A 16,740-nucleotide genomic window follows, 5' to 3' on the forward strand; every position below is an offset into this window, starting at 1 on the left:
AATCTGTAACCCAGAGGAATAGGAAAGTTTAAACTCTTACAAACTCTACTACTAATGTCTATACAATCAAATCTAAACCTAATCTACAAGTACTGATTCTAGTGATTAGGTACAATTCTCAATTAACAAATAATACAAAATAAAGCAGAGTATCAATTTTCAATCTCACATACTGAGAAATATTGAGAAATTGTTAAGTAAGGAAAAAGCAGCAATCACAGTCTTCAGATAGGAAAATGTAGGACTGGATCAGTGGCTTCTCCTCAGTTCAGAAATAGGTAGAGCAAAGGAGTACCATATAATAAGGGACTTCATCTCAATCCCTTAGGAAACCACAGGGAAAAGTCTTACCAAAAGGCCCATTTTTGAATCTCAGATGGTCACTAACTACTTCTGTAATTCTGTCCCCAACTCTTTAGGACCTGAAAATGTCATAAGGGAATTGATATACCTAATGGTAGTAGACACAAACAGTAGACACTATTCATGCTCCAACCTTCATCATTCTGCACTATCAATCAAGATCAAAGTCTCTAGTTCTCTTTGTCTCACTTCTATATTTCTCTTCAATTCCACATCTCTTATCTACCAGCAGCCTTCAAACTGAACTCTACCATCATGATTTGGGCTTACAACCATAATGACCCTATCAAGTCCTAAAAAGATTAGAGCAACATCTAGCTAGTCAGTGATAAGATAGACTTAGAGAAATCTTGGGAGGACCAGCAAATATAGCAGAGCAGAAGGAAATAATATAGCCTATCTCCCCCCACCCCATCACTCCAACAAAGACCAAAGAAGAGCACCCAAATTGAGAAATAATCAAGAAATCTAAAGAGAAATCAGAGAGTGAGAGAAATTCTTATTTTCTATTATATTAATAAACTGTAATTAATTAGGAGGATGTTTATTATCCCTTTCAGGGACCAATCCCTGCCGACCAGACAGTCAGTACCAAGTCAGAATCAGTCACCCAAATCCTCCTTCAAATTTAAAGTGTAAACAGGAACCAATTTAGGTGAATTTCAGCCCTGAACCATTAAGTTTATGCCCTTGTATCCTGCCCTCCACCTTTTATTTGAGTTTATAGTAACCCAGTTCATAAAGGAAAAAACTAATCAGAGTAGTAGAATCAGAGAGTCCTTTTTCCAGATTGCTGGAGGCAGTTGAGTGTCATGATCAAATCATATGAAGAAGAAAATGAAGACTTTTAGCCCTGCTCCATATTAATATGTCCACTCTCTGCTTAATTATTCACCAATCAGGGTTGATTTTTTTTTTTTTACTTATTAAGGGCACTGAGTGTAAGAAAATGAAAAAAGTGAGAAAGTAAAAGATTTAAAGGGAACAGAAGTGTGTAACCTAGCGCACAGGGGATAGAACATGACAGAGGAAGAGAGAGGACAGATAAGAAGGATTAGAATAAGGAAGCTAGTGGGAATGGGGAACAGAGTTTGAACAAGGACAAGAAATCTAGATCATTAAGCTGAAGAACATATGTTGGAATAGAAGTAATAGGCTAATCATTCAGGACTGGGTTAACCAATTAGGTTATCATTATTCTTAGGGTTTTAGCCTTGGGGTAGAGTCGTCTGATGTGTGTTAGGAGAAAAGAAACACAGAAGCAGCTACTGAGGCAAAAACAAACAAAAACATTTATAGAGTATGGTATAATGTGGTAGCTGAGGATGGTAGAAGGGCCAATCAGCAGGATAAAATATAATAAAATGGGATCCAGAGTGGATGTTTCAGCTTTACCTTAATAAGAAAGACCATCTCGTTATATGAATGAGATAGTGGAGGAAGATGTCTCAGTAAAACAGGGAAAGAAAAGGAGCTCTTAGTAACTGGCATCCCATTATTTTTTTCAATGAAGTGTGAGCCAAAGTCCTCAGCTGAGAAAGTGAAAGGAAACTATGGGAAGCTTGAAGAAGGACAAAAGGGTTTGGAATAGTTTCTGTGGTGAGGAGAATAGTGAAAAAAGTAATAAAGTATAAAAGGATTGTCTTGCTGTAATAAGAGCCCAGTTGAGATTAAGTAACAAATTTTTAATGGACCTAGTTCTGTTTTCCTCCAATTTCATTCAGCAGCACATGAAATAAGAGCAAAAGCAGTAGATGATAAAGAATAATTCAAGGTAAGTATTTGGCAAAACATTATTGATGACAAGATAAAGGACATAGAACTTGAGTGTATAAGATAGTACAGAATTTTACTGATTCATCACTGAACAAAGATAAGGAAGCGATGCCCTGGGAAAGAACCAAGTGTTGGAGAGCTAAAAATTCATGGGAGGATGAAAAACAAAGGTAAGGGACTGTAATGCAGACAGAAAGATAGAAGAATAAGAGATCAGATGAAGGAATTTCAAGATTCATAAAAATAGCTCTTATGAATAAGATAAAGACAATTACCTCTTCTGTGAGTAGCTAAGAAGTGAGAAAGACAATAGGAAAAGAACAAAATAAGGCAATAGGAAGTCAAATAGTTGAAAGAGTTACAATGTGGATGTTGAAAATAATTGTTCATGATGAGTCACAATAATATTAAAATATACTGTTTAAATAATTTAAAATTTAATGTTATACCAACAAAAGTATTAAAGAGCTACTTTACATAACTGGATCAAAAATAATAAAATTAATCTAGAGAAACAAAAAAGTCAAGAATTTCAAGAGAAATGATGAAAAAAATTGGGAAAGAAAGAAGGCCTACAAGTTCTAGATTTCAAACAATATTTGGTTCTGGTTAACAAACAGAAAAGCTGACCCTTGGAACAGATTTAGTCAATGAGATCTTGAAGCAAACATAGTAATATAGTGTCTGATAAATTCAAACACACTAACTACTGAAATAGATTGTGACATTAAATAAAATCTAATGGGAAAATTGGAAAGCTACCTGGCAAAAATTATGTTTAAACCAACAGTTTATAAAATAACCACAAAATCTCCCAATAATAGTATCATATTTAAAAAAGGTCAAGGGAACACCTTTCACAACTATAGATATGGGGAGAATTCTTAGTTAAACAGGAGATCACAGATCATCATAAAAGAGAAAATAGACACTTTTTATTATGTAAATTTTAAAAGCGATTGAACAAGCAATAATCAGTAGTTAGAAAGGAAACAGTCATCTGGGAAAAAATCTTTGCAGCTTATTTCTCTGATAAAAATCTTCTATACAAGATATGTAAAGATAGTCATGCAAATATAAGAACAAAGGTCTTTCCTAATCCATAAGTGATCAAAAGATATAAATAGGCACTTCTCAAAAGAAAAAATGCAAGGTAATTTACAACAATATGAAAATGCTCCAAGTGATTAGGAATGAAAGAAATGTAAATTAAATTCTGGTCATCCATCTCATATCCATCTTGTTGGCAGAGATACTAAAAGAAGAAGGTAACAGGAACACTACATACTGTGAGAGAAGAGAATTAGTCTAGCTAATCTGGAAAACCATGTGGAACCATTCCCTAAGATACTATATTATACATATTCTTTGGCTCAGAAATACCATTACAAAGCATTTGACCTTAAAGAAGTCAGTGACAAAGGGGGAAGATCGATTGATCTATCTATCTATATCTATATCTATCTATCTATCAATCTATCTATCTGTATATATATATAGAGAGAGAGAGAGAGAGACAGAGAGACAGAGAGAGACAGAGAGACAGAGAGAGACAGAGAGAGATATATAGATGGTGGTGGCAAAGAACTGAAAACAAAGTTTTTGTCCATAAGTTAGTCAATCTACTAATCTTTATTAAATGCCTACTAGATATCTATTAGGCACTATTCTAAGCCATCAACTGGAGAACACTTGAACAAATTATGGTATATGAATATAATTAATTTACCAAAGGAGTACCAAAGGAAATTACCAAAGGAGTAAATTCAAAGAAATCTCAGAAACCTACTTATGAGTTTACTTAACTGATAAAAGATGTTTGACAACTATAGGAAAAGGATGCACAATGTAAGATTGGATCCAATAATAATTGTAGTCAGCAGACAGACTCCTTGCCATTTCCATTCCCTCACACTGAGACTCATCCTCAGTTCAAACTCCTAGCATACAGGACAAAGTGATTTTGTCCTCAAACACTGGAGATTCCTAAGGTTAGTTAGACAATAGTAATGACAGAGGCTTTGGGACATGAGACATCTCTTACAATTTCCAACTTTTTATTCCCTGACTCTTTCCTCCTACTCTTATATACCCTTGTTGACTTTCTCCCATCTGTTAAATCCTTACCATGACCACTACTATCAGAGAAGGTCTCTATGTGTAGTGGTCAGGGCTCATTGAGAATTGTTGAAGATCCTGACCAAAGCTCACCATTTTGTGCAAAAAAGACTTGAGGTTTAAGTAGAAAGCAAGCTCCAACTGACTCAACGTATGTCACCTGATACCCTTAAAAAACTAATAAAATTTTAAGCTATGTTAATAGAGCACCCAGTTTGAGGAAGGTGAAAGTCCTTTGAGTAGTAATATGATCAATCCTGGGACACCATAGTTTTAGGAAGACCACTGATAAACCAGAAAACATTCAGGGAAGGGCAACCAAAGTGGCAGAGGGCTGACAACCATTCCATCAGAAAATCATTTGGAGAAATTAAAGGTGATTATTCCGAAGAAGAGAAGATTTAAGAAAGATATAAAAGCTATTATAGACTATCTGAGAGTTATTAAGGGGGAGAAGGGATCTGAATGTTCTATCTGGCTCCAGGGAGCATGACTTGGAGCAATAGGCAGAATATGTAGAAAGACCACTTTCTGATTTTGAATAGAAAAGAGAAAAAAAATTCTTAATTAAAACTATTCAAATATAGAATGGGCTGTCTGGAGCTAATAAAAATCTTCCAAAAATTTGTAGGATTTAGTCTTGAAAAGGACTTTAAAGATCATCTGCTCTAATTCCCTCATTTTATAAATGGAAATCCTGAGGTTCAACAAGAGAAAGTAATTTGTACAGCAGATAAAAGAGCAGATTTAGAAGTCCAATCCTGGGGGGTCAGATTTAAGAGTACCTGTCACTCCACACTTGTCAAGGATACTGTGAGTGTAATTCTTGTTCAGGTATCATTTGGCTCCATCCAGTCTCAAAAATCCCTTCAAACTAACTGTCCTCACTGTATCAGACCTAAAACTATATTATAAAGTGGCAGTCATAAAAACTCTACATCCCCTGATCTACTTCCCTCAATTAACCCTTCATGGGGGTAGGGAGGAGGAGGGAGAGAGGCAGTGACACAAACAGAACTACCTATTAAGCAGCCTATAACAAGATTACAAAAAGCACTGTTAAAGCAAAAACTGAAGGACAGGATGTGTCTGATTTAATGAATGCATACCCTGTGATTGAAGAACTTGACTCTTCAGGTCAAAAAAGGAGAAGATACACTCCTTTTGGAAAAAATTAAGGATTTGAAAAAAGTTTGCATTCTTTATGGGACTACATTGTCTTATGTTAACATGTTACTAGATAATTTGGCTATGAAATCTTAACCCCGAGTGATTGGAAATCCATAGCAAGGACATGTTTAGAACCTGGACAAAACTTATTGTGGCTTTTGGAGTATCATGAATTATGTAAGAGTCAAGCCCAATGCAACAGGCAAATGGGAGTTAATTTACAAATCACCTTTGACCAACTAGCAGGTGAAGGTTAGCATACAGAGAATTCAGAACAGATTAATTACTCCACAATAGCTTATGAACAAATTGCTATTGCTGCAACAAAAGTTTGGGATTCCCTCCCAGGGAAAGATCAGAGGGAAGCCTTCACAAAAATAGAGCAAGGTCCCAATGAACCCTTTGCAGATTTTGTGGGACATTTGCAAACAGCTGTCACAAGAACCAATGGAGAAAAAAAAATGCAGCTACAGAAATAATGATCAGACATCTGGCTAAGGAAAATGCTAATGAGGTTTGCAGAAGAATTATATGGGGACTACACAAAGATGCTCCTTTAGAGGAGATCATATGATGTTGTGCCACAGTGGGCACAAATGCTTATTATACCCAGACTATGATGACCATGGAAAGACAGGGTCCTTCTTGGCAAAGGAATTCTAGAGAAACTCGTCGATGTTTTCAGTGTATAAAAGTTGGACATCTGAGAGTCTGATGTAGGTATGAAGATAGAGTGAGAAGAAAGGGTGAGAATAAAACCCAAAACCCCATGTCCAAAATGCCACAAGGGATTCCACTGGAATATGAGAGGTGGAGCCCAGCTCCAAGATATCATACAAAATACAGGTGGGGCATGATGGCAGCCAAGGTTACATCCAGAGAGTCTTAAGAAGGTCAGGACTCTGATGTGATCTATCAGCCGAAAAGCAATCACATGGCATAAAGGGATTACATGATCAGTCAGCCAAAAATCAATCCAATGGGAGAAAGGGATTACAATTGGAGATAATACAGGCTTTTTTAACCCAACAGAAGGACAGTATCCAGTGCAAGCAGCACCAATGTAATTGCCAGGTGATGAGGAGAGATCTAGAAAGTGGTAAATAGAAGGGAATTATATAGGTTAACTGCTTGGGAAAGAGGGTTTGCTTATATACCTACAGATGGAGAAGGAAACAGATGGGTGGCAACGAGCACCTGGAGAGAGACAGAAAAAGAGAAAAATCTGGAAACAAAGGAGAAGACCTAAGAACAAAATCTGTAGGAATCATTGGATTCCCTAACATAAGATGAGACTGTTGCAGGACTTGAAAACCAGCAGGAATCATTGGATTCCTTGAGATAAAAAATTGTTGATGAGACTATTGCAGGACTTCGAAGCTTGCAGGAATTATTGGATTCCTAGCACATGAACTAATGGACAATCGATTCCTTTTGGACTGTTTCTAGGACTTATGGACATGTATAATTCTGTGTGTTGATTCATGTTGTTACATCACTACTAGTCTATGTTATGTTACTATGTGCTTATGTAAATTATGTAATTGTGTGTAATACCTCCCATATTGACGGATTTATGTATACTTGCTTTAAGAGTGAGCTCCTTCAGAAACCTGCTAATCTGATTTGATTTCCCATTTCCTTTGGGGTTTTCATCTCCCTTCCTGAGAAGTCAGGGAGGGTATGATCACTTTTTTTATGGTGTTTTCACTCCTTTTATTGAGCAGTCAGGGAAGGCATGATCACCTTCTTTTTGGGGGGTTCTCACCTCCTTGACAAGTCAAGGAGGTCATGGCCACCTATGTTCTAAATCAAAAGAAAGCTGGAGATGTTAGGATTCTTACAAGGTGCTTAGTAAGTGGAATGAGGAGACAATGGTTAAATCTAGTTTAGCATTGATTTAATCCAACAACAAATAATGGTTTCCTAGAGATATAATGATTGATGTATACTCAGTGTACAGCATATAAACAAGAAGCTCTCAGGGCCAGACACACAAGCCCACTAGAAGCTCTGAGCCTCAGCCAGGATTCAGTCCAGGGTATTCACAAGCCAGAGAAGGCAACTTAAGCTCACAACCAAGACTAGGCCTCCAGAAAAACTAGCCAAGCCCCAAGTGAAGGAGACAAGAATTTGAAGGAGACAAGAAAGGATTTGGACTTTAACTCCAGGCTGCATTTGGGGTGATTACACTGAACTGAAACTAAGGCTGCCTCCAGAAGCCCCCCAAGAAAATTGCTCCCAGAGAACATTACATTTTAGAGAAGAATATTACACTGGAGGAGAGAATTGGGGGAAGGGAGGGAGAAAAAATTGGAACACAAGGTTTTGCAAGGGTGAATGTTGAAAACTGGGGGGGGGGGGGGGGGACTTTACATTCAGTGCTTCTGATAAAGACCTCATTTCTAAAATATATAGAGAATTGACTCAAATTTATAAGAAAGCAAGCCTTTCCCCATTTGATAAATTGTTAAAGAATATGAATAGACAATTTTCAGGTGAAAAAAATTAAAGTCATTTCTAGTCAAACGAAAAAATGCTCTAATCGCTATTGATTAGAGAAAAGCAAATCAAGATAATTCAAAGTGCCATTTCATACCTCTCAGATTGGCAAAGATGACACAAAAAGAGAATGATAAATGTTGGAGGGGGTATGGGAAAACTGGAACACTAATGCATTGTTGATAAAGTTGTGAATTGATTCAACCATTCTGGAAAGCAATTTGAAACTATACCATATATATAATACATATATAATATATATATACATATATAAAACCATACCATATATATAATACATATATAATATATATACATATATAATAAACTCTTTGATCCAGCAGTGTCTCTACTGGGTCTGTATCCAAAAAGATCATAAAAAAGGGATGTGCAAAAATGTTTGCAGCAGTTCTTTTTATAGTATCAAGGAACTGGAAATTGAAAGGCTGAATGAATTAGGGTATATGGATGTAAAGGAATATTATTATTCTATAAGAAATTATGAGAAGGCTGAGTTCAGAAAACCTGAAAAGACTTGCATTAACTGATGCTAAGTGAAGTGAGTAGAACCAAGAGAACATTGCACAAAGCAGCAACAAAATTAGACCCATTCCGACCTTATCTTAGTACAGGGTGTTAGGTGTAGGTCAGTGCCTAGTTTCTGCCCATACTATTTCCAATTTTCCAAGAAGTTTTTGTCATATAGTGAGTTCTTGTCCCAAAAGCTGCGGTCTTTGGGTTTGTCAAATACTAGATTACTAGAGTCATTGACTATTTTGTCCTGTGAATCTAACTTTTTCCACTGTTCAACTACACTATTTCTTAGCTAGTTACCAAATGGTTTTGATGATCACTGCTTCATAATGTAGTTTTAGGTCTGGTATAGCTAGGCCATTTTCATTTGCATTTTTCATTAATAGAGATTTCCTTTTTAAAAAAAAAAGTATTTAATTTTTAAAATAGTTTTTTATTTTTTCAAATACATGACAAGATAGTTTTCTGAATTCACCTTTGCAAGACCTTATATCCCAAATTTTTCTCCCTCTCTCTCCTCTACTTTTTTATGATTTAGACATGGTGATATAAGCAAATTAGAAAAACAAAGGATAGTTTACTTCTCAGATCTGTGAAGAAGCAAGGAATTTGTGGCCAAAGAAGAACTGGAGATCATTATTAAATACAAAATAGATCATTTTGATTATATTAACAGTTTTTGTGCAAACAAAACTAATGCAGAGATTAGAAGGGAAGCTATAAACTAAGAAAAAAATTTACATTCAAGGGTTCTGATAAAGGCCTCATTTCTAAAATAGAGAAATGACTCAAATTTATAAGAATTCAAGCCATTTTCTAATTGATAAATGGTCAAAGGATAAGAACAAACTATTTTCAGATAAAGAAATTGAAACAATTTGTAGCCACATGAAAAGGTGCTCTAAATCACTATTGATCAGAGAAATGCAAATGTCTTTCTTTTTTGTTTTTTTGCTAAGGCAATTGATGTTAAGTGACTTGCCCAGGGTCACACAGCTAGGGAGTATTAAGTGTCTGAGGTCAGATTTGAACTCAGGTCCTCCTAACTTCAGGGCTAGTGCTCTATCCACTGCACCACCTAGCTGCCCCTACAGAAATGCAAATTAAGACAACTCTGAGGTACCACTACACACCTCTCTGATTGGCTAAGATGACAGGAAAAGATAATGATGAATGTTAAAAGGGATGTGGGAAAACTGTACACTAATAAATCATTGATGAAGTTGTTACCTGGTCCAACCATTCTGGAGAGCAATATAGAATTATGCCCAAAGGGCTATCAAACTGTGCATACCCTATGACCCAGAAATGTTTCTACTGGACTTGCATCCCAAAAAGATTTTAAAGGAGGAAAAGGGACCCACCTGTGCAAAAATGTTTGTGGCAGCTCATTTTGTAGTGGCTAGAAATGAAAACTGAGTAGCTGCTCATCAGTTGGAGAATAGCTGAATAAATTGTGGCATATGAATGTTATGGGATATTGTTGTTCTATAAGAAATGACCATCAGGAAGAATACAGAGAGTCCTGGAGAGACTGACATGAACTGATGCTAAGTTAAGTGAGCAGAACAAGATTATTGTACACAGCAACAGCAAGATTATATGATGGATGTGACACTCTTCAAAAATGAGGTGATTCGGCCCATTCCAATGTTCTTGTAATAAAGAGATCCATCTGCACCCAGAGAAAAGACTGTGGAAAATGAGTGTGGATCACAACACAGCATTTTCACTCTTTTTGTTGTTGTTTGCTTGTATTTTGTTTTCTTTCTCATTTTTTTCCCTTTTTGATCTGATTTTTCTTGTACAGCATGATATTTGTGGGAAATATTATAGAGGAATTACACATGTTTAACATATATTTGATCACTTGCCATTTAGGGGAGGGGGTTAGGGAGAAGGGAAGGAAAAATTTGGAACATAAGATTTTGTTAATGATGTATGTTGAAAATTATCCATGTACATATTTTGAAAATAAGGCTTTAATTAAAAAAAAAAAAAAGGAAATTCCTTCAAACTCTGAGGTTCTGTTCAAATTCATTTTCTACTTTACTCTTTAAAAAAAATACTCAAACCAATAAGAAGGGGGTCATAAATAGATATATAAAGAAGAAATCAAAGGTTCCAAAATAGAATTTTACTTTTAAGAGCAAAATGTGAACTACTTTTATGCAAATACATCAAAAGAGGCAAAGAGTCTATTTATAGAATAAAATTTGACAGGTAAGAAAAGTTATTATTTTACTCTTTTCTATTCCTCAGCAAATCATTTTCTCTAAGCAAGCAAGTTATCTGCAGTGTTGCTTTATTACTGCCCACAATGCTTTAATAAGCTTTGGCAGACACAGAAACTATAAACGAAGGGGAATCTGTGTTCTCTGGTTTCGGATAACATTTATAATGAGTAAACTGTCAAAAGCAAATGTCTTCACTTCAGCTCCATCACTCACTTCATAAAACTCTGTAGTGACTCCTTAAACTGGTTATAAACTGGTTGTACTTGGTTTAAAGCCCTAGCTACCTCATATGCCACAAACTCAGCAAACAAAATAGTAAGATATCATACTATCATACTATCACCTAGTGACCCTCTCAAATATCATCCCTGCCTATTCTCAACACTGAGAGGGGTGATACATGAGTGAAATAGGGTAGAGAGAAGAAATTATGAGGCAACTGGGGGGTACTGAGCCTGAAATCAGTATAAGTTCACATCTAGTCTTACATATTTACTAGATGTGTGAACCTATATGTTATTTAGTCTGTCTGCCTCAGTTTCTCCAACTGTAAAATAGCATCTACCTTCTAGAATTGTTGAATTAAATAAGATAATTGTAAAACATTTAGCACAATGCCTAGACACATAGTAGGTGCTTATTTAGTGTTTGTTTCCTTCCTTCCTATGTGTCCTATTAATGAAAGAAGAGAGAGGACTGGAAGGCAAGGATCTGATTCTCCCTCCTATTCCAATTTCCCCCAAAGCCTTGTCTTTCAGAGCATGTAAGTGTGGGAAGATCAGGCCTAAAAGCTCATGGTGGTAACTGGTGGATCTCCTATTACTGCATCAATAATACAGAACAACATTTTTTAATATTTTAAATCACAAAAACATGGAAAAAAACCATATAAGATCATAAAGCTGAAAAAGATTTGAGGTTGTCTAATCCAACACCTCATTTTAGACCTCAATTGGAGCTTTCCGTTTCTTCCTTCAGCCAAATTACTTAATCAGACGAATAAAATTGGAAGAGAAACAGGTGAATCATTCTATGCTGAAAAGCAACCACAAAAAAATTTCTGAGGGCATTGTTTGAAACCCTATCTTCTGCTTAGTTTCTCTTAAGATAATTCAAGATGAATCAGAGAATTGAAGAAATGGAAAGGACCTCACTCATCATTTAACATAATCAATTAAGTGGTCATCCAACCTACACTTCTATGCCTCCAAGGAGGGTGACCCCATTTCTTATCTAAGAAGTCCATTCTATTTTGGGACAACTCCCAAATTCTTAGCAAGTTTTTTTTTTGTATCTTCCTATCATTTTTTTTGGCAATGTAGTCGGGGTTAAGAGTCTTGCCCTGATAGTTATTTACATATGTCTAAGACTGGATTAAATTCAGGTCCTCCTAATTCCAGAGTCAGTGCTCCATCCCAGTGTCCACCTAAATGCCCCGTTCTGCCTTTTCTACCTATTGCTATCAGTTCTATCCTCCAGGCCACACAGAATGTCTAATCAATCCTCCCCTTGACAATCTTTCACATCCTTGAAGATGTCCATAATGACTTGTTTCTTCTCTCTCGTCTTCCCATCTTCTCCAAGCTAAACATGCTTAATTAATTTACCTATGTTGAGGAGGGTGCAACATTAAAAAGCAAATAGGAGACTGAAGAGCCAGTGTCACAATATTTTGTTAAATACCTAAAAAGTAGCTTTCACGGTTGGATAATGGTGGTTTCTGTTCTCGCCCTAAGGGAAGAAAAAGGGAACCTGCTATCATTAATCACAACTTGCTGAGTGCCCTCTGTGTGAAAAGCTTTCTTCTGGGCCAGAAAATCAGCAACAACAGTAGTATCTTATATACATGTAACTTCAGGATTTAAAAATGTGCTTTCTTCATATCAATCCTGTGACTCAGGTAGGTGGTATGATAGACCTATGGAGGGTTATGATCCACTAATCAAACTGATGAAAGATACTAAGGCAGATAGTCACAAAAAGCCAAATTTGGAAGACATCCTAGAAATCATTCAGCCCATTCTCCAATTGAAAAATGGTCAAAGGATATGAACAGACAATTCTCAGATGAAGAAATTGAAACTATTTCTAGTCATATGAAAAGATGCTCCAAGTCATTATTAAGCAGAGAAATGCAAATTAAGACAACTCTAAGATACCACTACACACCTGTCAGATTGGCTAAGATGACAGGAAAAAATAATGATGATTGTTGGAGGGGATGCGGGAAAACTGGGACATTGATGCATTGTTGGTGGAGTTGTGAACGAATCCAACCATTTTGGAGAGTAGTTTGGAACTATGCTCAAAAAGTTATCAAACTGTGCATACCCTTTGATCCAGCAGTGTTACTACTGGGATTATATCCCAAAGAGATTATAAAGAAGGGAAAGGGACCTGTATGTGCACGAATGTTTGTGGCAGCCCTTTTTGTAGTGGCTAGAAACTGGAAACTGAATGGATGTCCATCAGTTGGAGAATGGCTGAATAAATTGTGGTATATGAAAATTATGGAATATTACTGTTCTGTAAGAAATGACCAACAGGATGATTTCAGAAAGGCCTGGAGAGACTTACACGAACTGATGCTGAGTGAAATGAGCAGGACCAGGAGATCATTATGTACTTCAACAACAATACTATATGATGACCAGTTCTGATGGATCAGGCCATCCTCAGCAACGAGATCAACCAAATCATTTCTAATGGAGCAGTAATGAACTGAAATAGCTATGCCCAGAAAAAGAACTCTGGGAGATGACTAAAAACCATTACATTGAATTCCCAATCCCTATATTTATGCACACCTGCATTTTTGATTTCCTTCACAAGCTAATTGTACAATATTTCAGAGTCTGATTCTTTTTCTACAGCAAAATAACGTTTTGGTCAGGTATACTTATTGTGTATCTAATTTATATTTTAATATATTTAACATCTACTGGTCATCCTGCCATCTGGGGGAGGGGGTGGGGGGGGGGTAAGAGGTGAAAAATTGGAACAAGAGGTTTGGCAATTGTTAATGCTGTAAAGTTACCCATGTATATATCCTGTAAATAAAAGGCTATTAAATTAAAAAAAAATAATAAAGTCATTCTGAATTAAAAAAAAAAAAAAAAAAGAAATCATTCAGCCAATCCCTCTTTTCATAGATGAGAAAACTGATGTCCAGAGAAGTAAATGCCTTGCCAAAAATGGCATAGCCAGTGAACAGGAGGAGAATTGGTACTCCAAATCTCATGATATCAAATCAGAATGGTTCCAATGAAAAAAAGAAATAGGTGCTTAACAATCCAACGCAATAAATGTTTATCAAACACCTACTACATTTCAGGAACTGAGCTAAGTGTTGGGGATACAATTGAGAAAAAGAAAGACTGCCCTTGGGTACAAGGACCTTACATTCTAACTCACAAAAGAAGGCAGGCAAGGGTGAGGGATGGTAGGGGGCACCTGGTATGGAGCCATCTTCTTCAGTGGAGTTGAAACAAGACAGGGCAGCAAATGAAGAGTGGAGTGAGTTGAAAATCCAACTTATGCTCCCTAAAAAGGCAAGTTTTGGGAGGAGTTTGGTACTCTAGTCTTCAGCCCTCCTATCAGAGAAGGGAAAATTCTCCAGGAGATGGTGCCAATGGAGACGAGTTAGCAGAAAGGTGTTGAGTTATCCTAAGAAGGGCTCTTGGTCAGTAAAGTTGGTCAAGGAAACAGAAGCAGAGTGGAATAGAGGTAGAAGATTAAAACAGCTGCTGAGGGCTTGGGCCAGCCAAAGATCTCTTAGTTCCAGGAAATCAAGGAAAGAGAGTTCCATGCTTGGAATAAATTCTCTTCTCATCTATGCTTTTCAGACTCCTTCTTTGAAGACCTAATAGGCACATGGTCCTCTGTGAAGCTTTACTTGGTATCTCACCCAGATGAAAAGAAGCTTTCATATAGTCCTGGTATATTTTGTCGAGACCTCTCCTGTGCCCCAATCAAACCTGTCAGGTAATTTATATGCTACAATCTCCCTGGAAGAATATAAGTTCCTTGAAGGTAAACATTCAGCATTTTTTTCTTTGAATCCCCATAGCTTTGCACATGAGTGCTCACTAAGGATTTTGAATATAGTATCTTTTCCTTCTGTCCACTATCTCCCCCAACTTTAGGCATAAACTCTGAAGTAAGAATTTAAAGCCAGTAATTTTACTATATATGTGTATATATATATATATATATATATATATATATATATATATATACACACACACATATATACAAACATATATATATATATGTAAAGTCTATGGTATATATATATGTATGTGTATACATATATGTATGTAAAAGTCTATGGTAGAGAGCAGGTCAGCTCTTCACCAGATATGTGACAGAAATGACATGGGAAGAGCATTGGGATGGGCATCTGAGTACCTGAGTCCTATCTGTGCTTGGCCACTTAGGACTTTTGGCCAAATTTGCATCCTAAACCTCATCTCTTAATTGTAGGATAAAAAGTGTTTGTAAAATATATATATATATATATTTTAAGGAACATCTTAGTCACAATTATTTCTGGTCCCCTAGAATCTCACCCTGCCAATTTGACCTACAAGTCAAAGCCAGACCTAGAAAGATCCAGCAGCGGAAGGCAGGAAGAATAACTGTTTTTGGTGTTATATTCCAAACTGAACCCCAGAGAGAGGCTATTTGGAAATCCCCCAAGATGAAATCTGAATTTGGATACTGAGGCTAAAGCACAACTCTGCTGTTTATTTATCTTGGGCAAAATGCTTACTATCTCTAGACTTCAGTTTGGGCATCTCAATCTTTGGTCTTCCTATAGAATAAAAGTTGTATCATATCACTTCTCCTTCTGAGAGGATATTGAAGCGAAATTGGCCTATTTATTATTCCTCGTTAGCAGTCCATCTCTTGCCTCCAAACTTGCACTTGCACCGCTTGCAAGTGACTGAAAGGCATTTCCTCATCACCTCTATCTCTTGGAAAAAACAGGTTCCCTTAAGAGGTCAATCCAAGGACTACTTCCTACATCAGTCCTTTTCTAAGCCTTCAACTATCACTGTTTGTCCCTCCTAAAATCCTTCTGTAAATACTGGAGACAACCTTGTCTAATCAATCAGCTGCAGATCTGGAGTCTAGAAAAACTAGATTCCAATTCTACCTCTGATATTTAATGGCAATTTACTCTAGGCAAGTCACTTAACCTCTCTTTCCCTCCTAAGGGATCTGGGTAAAGCCAGAGACCTGCTAGGGATGGGGATTGGACCTGTGATTTCATTAGTGATAGAAACAAACACTAGGTGAGTAATTTGCTCAATCCATGCCCCACTTTCTTTACAACGTATACTTTTAAATAGTTACCTAAAGTCACAATAGGAATCTAAGTCAGAAGCACATATTTTGTTGGGCTTGAGTATTATTATTACTATTGTTATTGTTATTAAAGCTAACCTTTATAAAGGCTCACTTACCATGTACTTTACAAATATTATCCCATTTGGGATATAGCAGCCATTGTTATTTCCATTTTACAAATGAGGAAAATGAGGCAAATGTTTTTTTAAATGACTTGACTTTTGCCACACAGCTAGTTAAATGTCAGCTTCAAAACCCAGGCCCATGGCCTTTCCTAGTTGCCTGAGGCACCTTCAAGGCCCCCTCTCAAGAGCACTCCTACAATGCCTGTTACAGATATATAGATCCCAAATCTTCACATTTATTTACTCAACTTTTTCATTGAATTCTCTCCCACCAGCATCCCACTCCCACTAGAACAAATCTTAAACTCAGAGTCTCAACCCCAAATGGGACCATGTAACTGAATGTGGGGGTCGTGAAAAATTTGGCAACAGTAGTAAAAAATCTGATACCTTTTAGTCTTCCTAGATTTAATTCTTTATGTAAAAATAAATAAGCACATCCATTTCAATCATATACAAATTTGCTTTTATCTTTAATCTTTTTTTTTAATTTTTTTCTAACCAGAGATCTTAGTGGCACGTAATAACTTAATAAAATCTAGTATTTTTTCCCTTATTTTGTA

The sequence above is a fragment of the Sarcophilus harrisii genome, chromosome 1 (assembly GCF_902635505.1).
Source record: "Sarcophilus harrisii chromosome 1, mSarHar1.11, whole genome shotgun sequence".
Taxonomy (NCBI): domain Eukaryota; kingdom Metazoa; phylum Chordata; class Mammalia; order Dasyuromorphia; family Dasyuridae; genus Sarcophilus; species Sarcophilus harrisii.